The sequence below is a fragment of the Entelurus aequoreus genome, linkage group LG14, assembly GCF_033978785.1.
Source record: "Entelurus aequoreus isolate RoL-2023_Sb linkage group LG14, RoL_Eaeq_v1.1, whole genome shotgun sequence".
NCBI lineage: Eukaryota > Metazoa > Chordata > Actinopteri > Syngnathiformes > Syngnathidae > Entelurus > Entelurus aequoreus.
In genome coordinates, this window is record NC_084744.1 from 55,684,745 (window position 1) to 55,700,395 (window position 15,651).

General features: G+C 39.7%; 1 protein-coding gene across 1 annotated transcript in view; it reads right to left on the reverse strand.

Moving 5' to 3' along the window:
* erich2 (glutamate-rich 2) overlaps positions 1–15,298 on the reverse strand; it is a 37,452-nt gene extending 22,154 nt beyond the window's left edge. The window contains exon 1 of the mRNA XM_062070246.1: positions 15,271–15,298. The gene's annotated coding sequence lies outside the window, so the exon portion shown is untranslated. The remainder of the gene's footprint in view (positions 1–15,270) is intronic.
* Positions 15,299–15,651: the final 353 nt, after the last annotated feature.

Below are 15,651 nucleotides of genomic sequence, written 5' to 3' on the forward strand. Positions count from 1 at the left end.
CAATGTAGGTATGTATATATGTACAGTCATGGTCAAAAGTTGACATACACTTGTAAAGAACATAATGTCATGGCTGTCTTCAGTTTCCAATCATTTCTACAACTCTTTATTTGTTTGTGATAGAGTGATTGGAGCACATACTTGTTGGTCACACAAAACATTCATGAAGTTTGGTTCTTTTATGAATTTATTATGGGTCTACTGAACATGTGAGCAAATCTGCTGTGTCAAAAGTATACATACAGCAATGTTAATATTTGCTTACATGTCCCTTGGCAAGTTTCACTGCAAAAAGGCGCTTTTGGTAGCCATCCACAAGCTTCTGCTTGAGTTTTTGACCACTCCTCTTGACCAAATTGGACTTGTTCCTTCAGCATTGTCCACACATTTAAGTCAGGACTTTGGGAAGGCCATTCTAAAACCTTCATTCTAGCCTGATTTAGCCATTCCTTTACCACTTTCGACGTGTGTTGGGGGTCATTGTCCTGTCGGAACACCCAACTGCGCCCAACACCCAACCTCCGGGCTGATGATTTTAGCTTGTCCTGAAGAATTTGGAGGTAATCCTCCTTTTTTCATTGTCCCTTTTACTCTCTGTAAAGCACCAGTTCTATTGGCAGCAAAACAGGCACCAGAGCATAATACTACCACCACCATGCTTTACGGTAGGAATGGTGTTCCCGGGATTGAAGACCTTACCTTTTCTCCTCCAAACATATTGCTGGGTATTGTGGCCAAACAGCTCAAATTTTTTGTTTCTTTTGACATCACATGGACAAAGATAAAAGTTCTATGGTCAGATGAAACAAAAATTAAGCTTTTTATAGAAATGATTGGAAACTCAGGACAGCCATGACATTATGTCCTTCACAAGTGTATGTAGACTTTTGACCACGACTATATATATATATGTATATATATATATATATATGTTTGTGCTCTACTGTGTCCTCAGGCAGACTTTTATGAAGCATCTGTGCAGGTCTATCAGTGTGATGATCCATCCACATGCACACAATAATAAATGCAAATTACAATCAGTGCGGCCTGGAGAGGATAATTGCTCCATTATGTCTTCCGTGCGCATTTGCTTGTGTGTGTGTGTGTGTGTGTGTGTGTGTGTGTGTGTGTGTGTGTGTGTGCGTGTGTGTGTGTGTGTCACAGTAAGGGAGAGGAGGAGGAGCGAGGCAAATGCCAGCCGCTTACATCACATTCGGGGCTACATAACAGGACAAGGGAGACGCGACAAGTATGGATCCTTTTGTCGGACACGGTCGCACTTTTCCTGCACGGGTGCCAAGTGAGGCTAATTAAAGCGTGTGACGTAACCGCGGTTGACGGATGAGAACGAAACATTAACAGGAAATGGATTTAAAGACATGTTTTGTTTGTGCAATGGATGGGCCTGATGTAATAATGTCCAAATAGTACCCTAAACAATGTGTGCAAAGTAGGGTTGTCCCCATACCAATATTTTGGTACCGGTACCAAAATGTATTTGGATACTTTTCGGCACTTTTCTAAATAAAGGGGACCACAAAAAAATGGCATTATAAGTTTTATTTTAACAAAAAATTTTTAAGGTACATTAAACATATGTTTATTATTGCAAGTTTGTCCTTAAATAAAATAGTGAACATACAAGACAACTTGTCTTTTATTAGTAAGTAAACAAACAAAAGCTCCTAATTTAGTCTGCTGACATATGCAGTAACATATTGTGTCATTTATCTACCTATTATTTTGTCAACATCATAAAGGACAAGCTGTAAAAAATGGATTAATTTACTGTTGATGTCTGCCTGTTTTCCGTTTTAACATGTTCTATCTACACTTCTGTTAAAATGTAATAATCACTTATTCTTCTGTTGTTTCATACTTTACATTAGTTTTGGATGATACCACAAATTTTGGTATCGATCCGATACCAAGTCGTTACAGGATCATACATTGGTCATATTCAAAGTCCTCATGTGTCCAGAGACATATTTCCTGAGTTAATAAACAAAATATGAATTTTTAAAAATGGGAAAAAAATTTAAGGCAACACATGATGTAAGTGTCTATATTAGATATATTAGCCTACTATCAAAATTACTTTAAAAGTGTTATAATGAAGGCAACACGTGATGTAAGAGTCTATATTAGCTGTATTAGCCTACTATCAAAATGACATTAAAAGTCTTATATAAGTGTTATAATGAAGGAAACACATTATATGAGTGTCTATATTAGCCTACTATCAAAATGACTTTAAAAGTCCAATATAAGCGTTATAATGAAGGCAACACATGATGTAAGTGTCTATATTAGCTATACTAGCCTACTATCAAAATGACTTTAAAAGCCTTATATAAGTGTTATAATGAAGGCAACACATTATATGAGTGTCTATATTCGCTATATTAGCCTACTATCAAAATGACATTAAAAGTCTTATATAAGTGTTATACTGAAGGAAACACATTATATGAGTGTCTATATTAGCCTACTATCAAAATGACTTTAAAAGTCCAATATAAGCGTTATAATGAAGGCAACACATGATGTAAGTGTCTATATTAGCTATATTAGCCTACTATCAAAATGACTTTAAAAGCCTTATATAAGTGTTATAATGAAGACAACACATGATGTAAGTGTCTATATTAGCTATATTAGCCTACTAGCAAAATGACTTTACAAGTCTTATATAAGTGTTATAATGAAGGCAACACATTATATAAGTGTTTATATTCGCTATATTAGCCTACTATCAAAATGACTTTAAAAGTCCAATATAAGTGTTATAACGAAGGGAACACATGATGTAAGTGTCTATATTAGCTATATTAGCCTACTATCAAAATGACTTTACAAGTCTTATATAAGTGTTATAATGAAGGCAACACATTATATGAGTGTCTATTTAGCCTACTATCAAAATGACTTTAAAAGTCTTATATAAGAGTTATAATGAAGGCAACACATTATATGAGTGTCTATATTCGCTATATTAGCCTACTATCAAAATAACATTAAAAGTCTTATATAAGTGTTATAATGAAGGCAACACATGATGTAAGTGTCTATATTAGCTATATTAGCCTACTATCAAAATGACTTTAAAAGCCTTATATAAGTGTTATATTGAAGGCAACACATGATGTAAGTGTCTATATTAGCTATAATAGCCTACTATCAAAATGACTATGTGTCGCAGGCTGACACAAATCTTCGTTGACAGAAATGTTGAAATGTAATATTTATTTTGCACATTTTTACAACATTGGAAAACTTTAGTAAAACTTCTCAGAGGGTGAGATAACTCCTGGAAATGACTGGCTCAGAACGGCCAAAGGTATAAATGTGTATGTCCATTTTAAAGGAAACTGCAGGCTGTCTTCCTCTAATGGATGTACCACTCCAACAAGTCAATAAAATCAACAAAAGCCCACCTTTGTGCATCCGCGCACAGCATAAAACGTTTGGTGGACAAAATGAGACAAAGGAGGAGTGTCATAGAACACGTCTGTGGAAGTCGCTTCCTCGCAGCTCCACTGAGGACACGGCACAAGGTTTGTCACAAGATTTTCAAAAACGTCTTTCCGCATGTCGTGACGTTTCCGTCACTCCCAATCCTCTCTCTCTCTCGCCCTGCTCCCGGCCGCTTACCGTTAAAGACAACAGATAATTAGATCAACCCGTACCACCTGTGAAATCTAATCACCTGCCGGCTGTGTCTCGCCGTCAGCACATGCCCCACGCCCCTGCCCCGCTGGTGCTCGTCGGTTGGTAGAGCGGCCGTGCCAGCAACTTGAGGGTTCCCGGTTCGATTCCCGCTTTCGCCATCCTAGTCACTGCCGTTGTGTCCTTGGGCAAGACACTTTACCCACCTGCTCCAAGTGCCACCCACACTGGTTTGAATGTAACTTAGATATTGGGTTTCACTATGTAAAGCGCGTTGAGTCACTAGAGAAAAGCGCTATATAAAAAAAAATATATATATATATATATAAAAATTACATATAATTCACTCGTCTTCAGTACCCTGGACAGCGGCGGTGACTTTTCCTCCTAATAGTGAGAGTCCAGTCCATAGTGGATCTAACATAATAGTGTGAGAGTCCAGTCCATAGTGGATCTAACATAATAGTGAGAGAGTCCAGTCCATAGTGGATCTAACATAATAGTGAGAGAGTCCAGTCCATAGTGGATCTAACATAATAGTGAGAGTCCAGTCCATAGTGGATCTAACATAATAGTGAGAGTCCAGTCCATAGTGGATCTAACATAATAGTGTGAGAGTCCAGTCCATAGTGGATCTAACATAATAGTGAGAGAGTCCAGTCCATAGTGGATCTAACATAATAGTGAGAGTCCAGTCCATAGTGGATCTAACATAATAGTGAGAGTCCAGTCCATAGTGGATCTAACATAATAGTGAGAGTCCAGTCCATAGTGGATCTAACATATTAGTGAGAGTCCAGTCCATAGTGGATCTAACATAATAGTGAGAGTCCAGTCCATAGTGGATCTAACATAATAGTGAGAGTCCAGTCCATAGTGGATCTAACATAATAGTGTGAGAGTCCAGTCCATAGTGGATCTAACATAATAGTGAGAGTCCAGTCCATAGTGGATCTAACATATTAGTGAGAGTCCAGTCCATAGTGGATCTAACATAATAGTGAGAGTCCAGTCCATAGTGGATCTAACATAATAGTGTAAAAGTCCAGTCCATAGTGGATCTAACATAATAGTGAGAGTCCAGTCCATAGTGGATCTAACATAATAGTGAGAGTCCAGTCCATAGTGGATCTAACATATTAGTGAGAGTCCAGTCCATAGTGGATCTAACATAATAGTGAGAGTCCAGTCCATAGTGGATCTAACATAATAGTGAGAGTCCAGTCCATAATGGATCCAACATAATAGTGAGAGTCCAGTCCATAGTGGATCTAACATAATAGTGAGAGTCCAGTCCATAGTGGATCTAACATAATAGTGAGAGTCCAGTCCATAGTGGATCTAACATAATAGTGAGAGTCCAGTCCATAGTGGATCTAACATTATAGTGTGAGAGTCCAGTCCATAGTGGATCTAACATAATAATGAGAGTCCAGTCCATAGTGGATCTAACATAATAGTGAGAGTCCAGTCCATAATGGATCTAACATAATAGTGAGAGTCCAGTCCATAGTGGATCTAACATAATAGTGAGAGTCCAGTCCATAGTGGATCTAACATAATAGTGAGAGTCCAGTCCATAGTGGATCTAACATAATAGTGAGAGTCCAGTCCATAGTGGATCTAACATAATAGTGAGAGTCCAGTCCATAATGGATCTAACATAATAGTGAGAGTCCAGTCCATAGTGGATCTAACATAATAGTGTGAGAGTCCAGTCCATAGTGGATCTAACATAATAGTGAGAGTCCAGTCCATAGTGGATCTAACATAATAGTGTGAGAGTCCAGTCCATAGTGGATCTAACATAATAGTGAGAGTCCAGTCCATAGTGGATCTAACATAATAGTGAGAGTCCAGTCCATAGTGGATCTAACATAATAGTGAGAGTCCAGTCCATAGTGGATCTAACATAATAGTGAGAGTCCAGTCCATAGTGGATCTAACATAATAGTGTGAGAGTCCAGTCCATAGTGGATCTAACATAATAGTGAGAGTCCAGTCCATAGTGGATCTAACATAATAGTGAGAGTCCAGTCCATAGTGGATCTAACATAATAGTGTAAAAGTCCAGTCCATAGTGGATCTAACATAATAGTGAGAGTCCAGTCCAAAGTGGATCTAACATAATAGTGAGAGTCCAGTCCATAGTGGATCTAACATAATAGTGTGAGAGTCCAGTCCATAGTGGATCTAACATAATAGTGAGAGTCCAGTCCATAATGGATCTAACATAATAGTGAGAGTCCAGTCCATAGTGGATCTAACATAATAGTGAGAGTCCAGTCCATAATGGATCTAACATAATAGTGAGAGTCCAGTCCATAGTGGATCTAACATAATAGTGAGAGTCCAGTCCATAGTGGATCTAACATAATAGTGTAAAAGTCCAGTCCATAGTGGATCTAACATAATAGTGAGAGTCCAGTCCATAGTGGATCTAACATAATAGTGAGAGTCCAGTCCATAGTGGATCTAACATAATAGTGTGAGAGTCCAGTCCATAGTGGATCTAACATAATAGTGAGAGTCCAGTCCATAGTGGATCTAACATAATAGTGAGAGTCCAGTCCATAGTGGATCTAACATAATAGTGAGAGTCCAGTCCATAGTGGATCTAACATAATAGTGAGAGTCCAGTCCATAGTGGATCTAACATAATAGTGTGAGAGTCCAGTCCATAGTGGATCTAACATAATAGTGAGAGTCCAGTCCATAGTGGATCTAACATAATAGTGAGAGTCCAGTCCATAGTGGATCTAACATTATAGTGTGAGAGTCCAGTCCATAGTGGATCTAACATAATAGTGAGAGTCCAGTCCATAGTGGATCTAACATAATAGTGAGAGTCCAGTCCATAATGGATCTAACATAATAGTGAGAGTCCAGTCCATAGTGGATCTAACATAATAGTGAGAGTCCAGTCCATAGTGGATCTAACATAATAGTGAGAGTCCAGTCCATAGTGGATCTAACATAATAGTGAGAGTCCAGTCCATAGTGGATCTAACATAATAGTGAGAGTCCAGTCCATAATGGATCTAACATAATAGTGAGAGTCCAGTCCATAGTGGATCTAACATAATAGTGAGACTCCAGTCCATAGTGGATCTAACATAATAGTGAGACTCCAGTCCATAGTGGATCTAACATAATAGTGAGACTCCAGTCCATAGTGGATCTAACATAATAGTGAGAGTCCAGTCCATAGTGGATCTCACATAATAGTGTGAGAGTCCAGTCCATAGTGGATCTAACATAATAGTGAGAGTCCAGTCCATAGTGGATCTAACATAATAGTGAGAGTCCAGTCCATAGTGGATCTAACATAATAGTGAGAGTCCAGTCCATAGTGGATCTAACATAATAGTGAGAGTCCAGTCCATAATGGATCTAACATAATAGTGAGAGTCCAGTCCATAGTGGATCTAACATAATAGTGAGAGTCCAGTCCATAGTGGATCTAACATAATAGTGAGAGTCCAGTCCATAGTGGATCTAACATAATAGTGAGAGTCCAGTCCATAGTGGATCTAACATTATAGTGTGAGAGTCCAGTCCATAGTGGATCTAACATAATAGTGAGAGTCCAGTCCATAATGGATCTAACATAATAGTGAGAGTCCAGTCCATAGTGGATCTAACATAATAGTGAGAGTCCAGTCCATAGTGGATCTAACATAATAGTGAGAGTCCAGTCCATAGTGGATCTAACATAATAGTGAGAGTCCAGTCCATAGTGGATCTAACATAATAGTGAGAGTCCAGTCCATAGTGGATCTAACATAATAGTGAGAGTCCAGTCCATAGTGGATCTAACATAATAGTGAGAGTCCAGTCCATAGTGGATCTAACATAATAGTGTGAGAGTCCAGTCCATAGTGGATCTAACATAATAGTGAGAGTCCAGTCCATAGTGGATCTAACATAATAGTGAGAGTCCAGTCCATAGTGGATCTAACATTATAGTGTGAGAGTCCAGTCCATAGTGGATCTAACATAATAGTGAGAGTCCAGTCCATAGTGGATCTAACATAATAGTGAGAGTCCAGTCCATAGTGGATCTAACATAATAGTGAGAGTCCAGTCCATAGTGGATCTAACATAATAGTGAGAGTCCAGTCCATAGTGGATCTAACATAATAGTGAGAGTCCAGTCCATAGTGGATCTAACATAATAGTGAGAGTCCAGTCCATAGTGGATCTAACATAATAGTGAGAGTCCAGTCCATAATGGATCTAACATAATAGTGAGAGTCCAGTCCATAGTGGATCTAACATAATAGTGAGAGTCCAGTCCATAGTGGATCTAACATAATAGTGAGAGTCCAGTCCATAGTGGATCTAACATAATAGTGAGAGTCCAGTCCATAGTGGATCTAACATAATAGTGAGAGTCCAGTCCATAGTGGATCTAACATAATAGTGAGAGTCCAGTCCATAGTGGATCTAACATAATAGTGAGAGTCCAGTCCATAGTGGATCTAACATAATAGTGAGAGTCCAGTCCATAGTGGATCTAACATAATAGTGAGGGTCCAGTCCATAGTGGATCTAACATAATAGTGAGAGTCCAGTCCATAGTGGATCTAACATAATAGTGAGAGTCCAGTCCATAGTGGATCTAACATAATAGTGAGAGTCCAGTCCATAGTGGATCTAACATTATAGTGTGAGAGTCCAGTCCATAGTGGATCTAACATAATAGTGAGAGTCCAGTCCATAGTGGATCTAACATAATAGTGAGAGTCCAGTCCATAATGGATCTAACATAATAGTGAGAGTCCAGTCCATAGTGGATCTAACATAATAGTGAGAGTCCAGTCCATAGTGGATCTAACATAATAGTGAGAGTCCAGTCCATAGTGGATCTAACATAATAGTGAGAGTCCAGTCCATAGTGGATCTAACATAATAGTGAGAGTCCAGTCCATAGTGGATCTAACATAATAGTGAGAGTCCAGTCCATAATGGATCCAACATAATAGTGAGAGTCCAGTCCATAGTGGATCTAACATAATAGTGAGAGTCCAGTCCATAGTGGATCTAACATAATAGTGAGAGTCCAGTCCATAGTGGATCTAACATAATAGTGAGAGTCCAGTCCATAGTGGATCTAACATAATAGTGAGAGTCCAGTCCATAGTGGATCTAACATAATAGTGAGAGTCCAGTCCATAGTGGATCTAACATAATAGTGAGAGTCCAGTCCATAGTGGATCTAACATAATAGTGAGAGTCCAGTCCATAGTGGATCTAACATAATAGTAAGAGTCCAGTCCATAGTGGATCTAACATAATAGTGAGAGTCCAGTCCATAGTGGATCTAACATAATAGTGAGAGTCCAGTCCATAGTGGATCTAACATAATAGTGAGAGTCCAGTCCATAGTGGATCTAACATAATAGTGAGAGTCCAGTCCATAGTGGATCTAACATAATAGTGAGAGTCCAGTCCATAGTGGATCTAACATAATAGTAAGAGTCCAGTCCATAGTGGATCTAACATAATAGTGAGAGTCCAGTCCATAGTGGATCTAACATAATAGTGAGAGTCCAGTCCATAGTGGATCTAACATAATAGTGAGAGTCCAGTCCATAGTGGATCTAACATAATAGTGAGAGTCCAGTCCATAGTGGATCTAACATTATAGTGTGAGAGTCCAGTCCATAGTGGATCTAACATAATAGTGAGAGTCCAGTCCATAGTGGATCTAACATAATAGTGAGAGTCCAGTCCATAGTGGATCTAACATAATAGTGAGAGTCCAGTCCATAGTGGATCTAACATAATAGTGAGAGTCCAGTCCATAGTGGATCTAACATAATAGTGAGAGTCCAGTCCATAGTGGATCTAACATAATAGTGAGAGTCCAGTCCATAGTGGATCTAACATAATAGTGAGAGTCCAGTCCATAGTGGATCTAACATAATAGTGAGAGTCCAGTCCATAGTGGATCTAACATTATAGTGTGAGAGTCCAGTCCATAGTGGATCTAACATAATAGTGAGAGTCCAGTCCATAGTGGATCTAACATAATAGTGAGAGTCCAGTCCATAGTGGATCTAACATAATAGTGAGAGTCCAGTCCATAGTGGATCTAACATAATAGTGAGAGTCCAGTCCATAGTGGATCTAACATAATAGTGAGAGTCCAGTCCATAGTGGATCTAACATAATAGTGAGAGTCCAGTCCATAATGGATCTAACATAATAGTGAGAGTCCAGTCCATAGTGGATCTAACATAATAGTGAGAGTCCAGTCCATAGTGGATCTAGCATAATAGTGAGAGTCCAGCTATAAATTTAAAAAAAATATATACATATAAATATAAAAAATAAATATAATTCACTCGTCTTCAGTACCCTGGACAGCGGCGGTGACTTTTCCTCCTACAAGCAGCGCTGACTACACTTTCCCTCCGCAACGTCTTTCTGTGGCGGCGGCGGCGGCGGAGAAAGTCGTGCATGTCAACAAACTACGGTGAGTTCAAGGGCCGTCGAAATTAGTAGGACAAAACGGCGCTCGCCAAATACTCTCTTCAGGGAAGCATGTTTAGTATAAACAGTGGGATTTCTAACTATTAGATGCCATGTTTGTCCTATACAGAAACCATATTAATTATTTTTTTTTCCATTTTAATACATTTTAGAAAAATTTCCAGAGAGGTTGCTGACCCCCGCCTTAATAAACCCTTTCCGGGTCTCCCAGCTTGGAAACTAATGGAGCTGGTCTCTCCCTCATTTCCTCACTCGTCCACTGTGAATTTCTTCATTTTCCTTCCCCTCTCCATCTCTGTCCTTTCCTACGGATCATCCTTCCTAAAAGCCTTTTTTTTCATTCCGCCGCTTCCTTCCATGCCATCCGTCTCCCTCAACATCTTTCTGCCTCCAGCTGGCCCTTTGCTTGCTCCTCCTACTTGCAGGGATGTCAAACTGTTTTTTTCCATTGAGGGCCACATGGCAGTATGAATTTGCCTCTGGATTTCATTATTAATTATATAAATTGTGTTAAGGGCTGTGTTAAGGAGCATTGATAAGCTTGCAGTCATGCACCGACCAAATATGCCCGATTAGCACTCCAACAAGTCAATAACATCAACAAAGCGCACCTTTGTGCATTCACGCACAGTATACAAGGTTTGGTGGACAAAATGAGACAAATGAGTGGAAGATTTGACATGTAAACCCACTGTCCACACTACGGCGAGTTCAAGAACCGCCAAAGTGCATGACTGCATTGATAAGCTTGCAGTCATGCACCGACCAAATATGCCCGATTAGCACTCCAACAAGTCAATAACATCAACAAAGCACACCTTTGTGCATACACGCACAGTATAAAAAGTTTGGTGGACAAAATGAGACAAATGAGTGGAAGATTTGACATGTAAACACACTGTCCACACTATGGTGAGTTCAAGAACTGCCAAAGTGCATGACTGCATTGATAAGCTTGCAGTCATGCACTGACCAAATATGCCCTACTAGCACTCCAACAAGTCAATAACATTAACAAAGCGCACCTTTGTGCATTCACGCACAGTATAAAAGGTTTGGTGGACAAAATGAGACAAACGAGTGGAAGATTTGACATGTAAACCCACTGTCCACACTATGGTGAGTTCAAGAACCGCCAAAGTGCATGACTGCATTGATAAGCTTGCAGTCATGCACCGACCAAATATGCCCGATTAGCACTCCAACAAGTCAATAACATCAACAAAGCGCACCTTTGTGCATTCGCGCACAGTATAAAAAGTTTGATGGACAAAATGAGACCAATGAGTGGAAGATTTGACATGTAAACCCACTGTCCACACTATGGTGAGTTCAAGAACCGCCAAAGTGCATGACTGCATTGATAAGCTTGCAGTCATGCACCGACCAAATATGCCCGATTAGCACTCCAACAAGTCAATAACATCAACAAAGCGCACCTTTGTGCATACGCGCACAGTATAAAAAGTTTGGTGGACAAAATGAGACAAATGAGTGGAAGACTTGACATGTAAACCCACTGTCCACACTATGGTGAGTTCAAGAACCGCCAAAGTGCATGACTGCATTCATAAGCTTGCAGTCATGCACTGACCAAATATGCCCGATTAGCACTCCAACAAGTCAATAACATCAACAAAGCACACCTTTGTGCATACACGCACAGTATAAAAAGTTTGGTGGACAAAATGAGACAAACGAGTGGAAGATTTGACATGTAAACCCACTGTCCACACTACGGCGAGTTCAAGAACCGCCAAAGTGCATGACTGCATTGATAAGCTTGCAGTCATGCACCGACCAAAAATGCCCGATTAGCACTCCAACAAGTCAATAACATCAACAAAGCGCACCTTTGTGCATTCACGCACAGTATAAAAAGTTTGATGGACAAAATGAGACCAATGAGTGGAAGATTTGACATGTAAACACACTGTCCACACTATGGTGAGTTCAAGAACCGCCAAAGTGCATGACTGCATTGATAAGCTTGCAGTCATGCACCGACCAAATATGCCCGACTAGCACTCCAACAAGTCAATAACATCAACAAAGCACACCTTTGTGCATACACGCACAGTATAAAAAGTTTGGTGGACAAAATGAGACGAATGAGTGGAAGATTTTACATGTAAACACACTGTCCACACTATGGTGAGTTCAAGAACCGCCGAAGTGAGTAGGACAAAACGAGGTTCGCCAAATAGTCTCATCAGTGAAGCACATCAATCAATGATCCAATCAATGTTTATTTATATAGTAGCCCTAAATCACAAGTGTCTCAAAGGGCTGCACAAGCCACGACGACATCCTCAGTTCAGATCCCCCACATAAGGGCAAGGAAAAACTCACAACCCAGTGGGATGTCGATGAGAATGACAATGAGAAACCTTGGAGAGGACCGTTTTTGTGCGTTTTGGCGTAACTTCATTTTATGATTAATTAACGATATCGTCCGATACAAAACACGCATATCGTGATGCGGTTTTTAGCCCAGATTCTTATGTAAAGTCTAAAATGTGACAACTAACACCGTTCTCACCTACACAAAAACCGAGGCAAACTTTTGGCGACAATTTTTTCCCTGAAAACCGAATCCTACGGAAAGTAGGGCGTGCGAAAAACCGATGTATTATTTTTTTTCTCGCAGAAAATTGGTTTTATATTTCCGAATGTTCTTTTTTACTTGCAGAAATGTGTATTTTTATTTTTTTTTTGTAATTTTTTTTTCATAAAGAAATACAATCAGGTGTGCCAACGGACTGTATCCCTGCAGACTGTATTGATCTATATTGATATATAATGTATATATTGTGTTTTTTACGTTGATTTAATAAAAATAAAAATTAAAAATAAAAAAAAAATAAAAAATTTCTTTTGCGGCCCGGTACTAATCAGTCCGCGGACTGGTGGTTGGGGACCACGTCCTTAAAGGGCCTCTCTAGTGCTGACAACGTTGGCCCTTCATTGAGAGTTCTGGACCTACAATTGACGTCCACAGGTAAAATTCCCCCAAAACAGACACGGTAGTGATTTTATTTTTTAAAAATTTTTTAAATATATTTTTAGCAGATTTTAGAACTCATAGCTCCAAAATGTCAGAATGTGTTTTGCTCGCATTTTCATTCCGAATTTTCATGCAGAATTTTAAGAAATGATGCAAGTGACTGTGCAGTGTTTAAAGGCCTACTGAAATGATTTTTTTTTATTTAAACGGGGATAGCAGATCTATTCTATGTGTCATACTTGATCATTTCGCGATATTGCCATATTTTTGCTGAAAGGATTTAGTATAGAACAACGACGATAAAGATTGCAACTTTTGGTATCTGATAAAAAAAAGGCTTGCACCTACCGGAAGTAGCGTGACGTAGTCAGTTGAACATATACGCAAAGTTCCCTATTGTTTACAATGATGGCCGCATGAAGTGAGAGAGATTCGGACCGAGAAAGCGACAATTTCCCCATTAATTTGAGCGAGGATGAAAGATTTGTGGATGAGTAAAGTGCAAGTGAAGGACTAGTGGGGAGTTGAAGCTATTCAGATAGGGAAGATGCTGTGAGAGCCGGGGGTGACCTGATATTCAGCTGGGAATGACTACAACAGTAAATAAACACAAGACATATATATACTCTATTAGCCACAACACAACCAGGCTTATATTTAATATGACACAAATTAATCCTGCATAAAAACACCTACGTCTTTGTTATGCTAACTCCTAGCTCCTATGCTAGCTCCTAGCTCCATAGAACACGCCAATACAATTCAAACACCTGATCAACACACACAATCACTCAGCCCAAAAGACCGTTCACCTAACCCAAGGTTCATAAAGCTTATATATTTTAAAAAAGTTACGTACATACGCAAAAAAAAAGTTGCGCACATACGGTCAAGCGATCAAATGTTTAGAAGCCAAAGCTGCATACTCACGGTAGCACGTCTGCGTCTTTGTCATCCAAATCAAAGTAATCCTGGTAAGAGTCTGTGTTGCCCCAGTTCTCTACAGGCGTCTGTGTATCGAAGTCAAAAGTCCTCCTGGTTAGAGTCTCTGTTATCCGAGTTCTTCCATCTTGACTGCATCTTTCGGGAATGCAAACAAAGACGCGCCGGCTGTGTACTGTTGTTGCTGACTTCGTTCGAAAAATACGTCCGTTTCGCACCGACAACTTTCTTCTTTGCTTGCTCAGCTTCTTTCTCCATAATGCAATGAACATAATTGCAAAAGATTCACGAACACAGATGTCCAGAATACTGTGGAATTATGAAATGAAAACAGAGCTTTTTTGTATTGTATTCAATGGGGAAGGCATACCCGTGTTCCCCGGGCTACGTCACGCGCATACGTCATCCTCAGAGGCGTTTCGAACCGGAAGTTTAGCGGCAAATTTAAAATGTCACTTTATAAGTTAACCCGGCCGTAATGGCATGTGTTATAATGTTAAGATTTCATCATTGATATATAAACTATCAGACTGCGTGGTCGGTAGTAGTGGCTTTCAGTAGGCCTTTAAGTTCCTGTCCAGTACTCTTATTTTGTAGTTTCACTTCCCCTGTCTGGCCACTGAGTGCTTCTTCTTCTTCTTCTTTACAGTCTTCTTCATTACTGCCATCTTCAGTTTCATTTTATAAGTACATAACAGTCTCTCCTTGAGTCCAGAGTTATTCAGAAAGTCCCATATTATTTCACTTCCATTTTCAGTGCCCGCAAGATTTATCCGGATCTTCAGTTCCAGTACCCTCGGTTTTGCGGTCATAGTCAGTCCTTCTATGTTATACTTGGTATATTCCATAAAAAACTTTTTCTAATACTCTTCATTGTTCACACATTCTAATTAGTGCTGGCTCCCACACCTGTTCTTGATTGGCAACCGGCACACACCTGTACCCGGTTGCCAATCAGTCTCCTATTTCATTGCTCTCCTTATTCTTGTTGCTTTGCTTCTTGCAAGAAGATCGTGCCTTGTCCACTTCCTCGTGCACTCGCCTTCTTTTGTCCCCCCCCCCCCCCACCCACTCCTAGTTGCGTGTTTTCCCCCCTTCCTTGTGAGTGCGCTTTATTTTGTTTATATTAAAAAAATATTATTTTTACTCACCGTCTGCTGCATTTTGGGGTCACGCCTTCCAGATTGGACACTTTTGAGGAAAAAAACGTTTTGGCTGGGGTTTGGATGGAAACGAAATCAAAGCCAAATGTGATCCCGAAAATCAGGAGCACCCCAGGGGAGAGACAGACTGAGTCAGAAACTGCGGAAAAAACTGAAAAAGAAAAAGAAACACAGAGAGAAGAAGAAGAAGGTAAGAGTCAGGTACAAACACTGATGACATCTATTGAACAAGACAAGAAGCAAGGAATTAAACAGAGACAGAATTAATTTTGGCTCAATTGAGGAGAAACGTCTGGGCTGTACTCTTGTACAGTCTCCACCACGCTCTGACGAAAGATTGTACGTCTCAATTTTTTCCCCCCCGATACC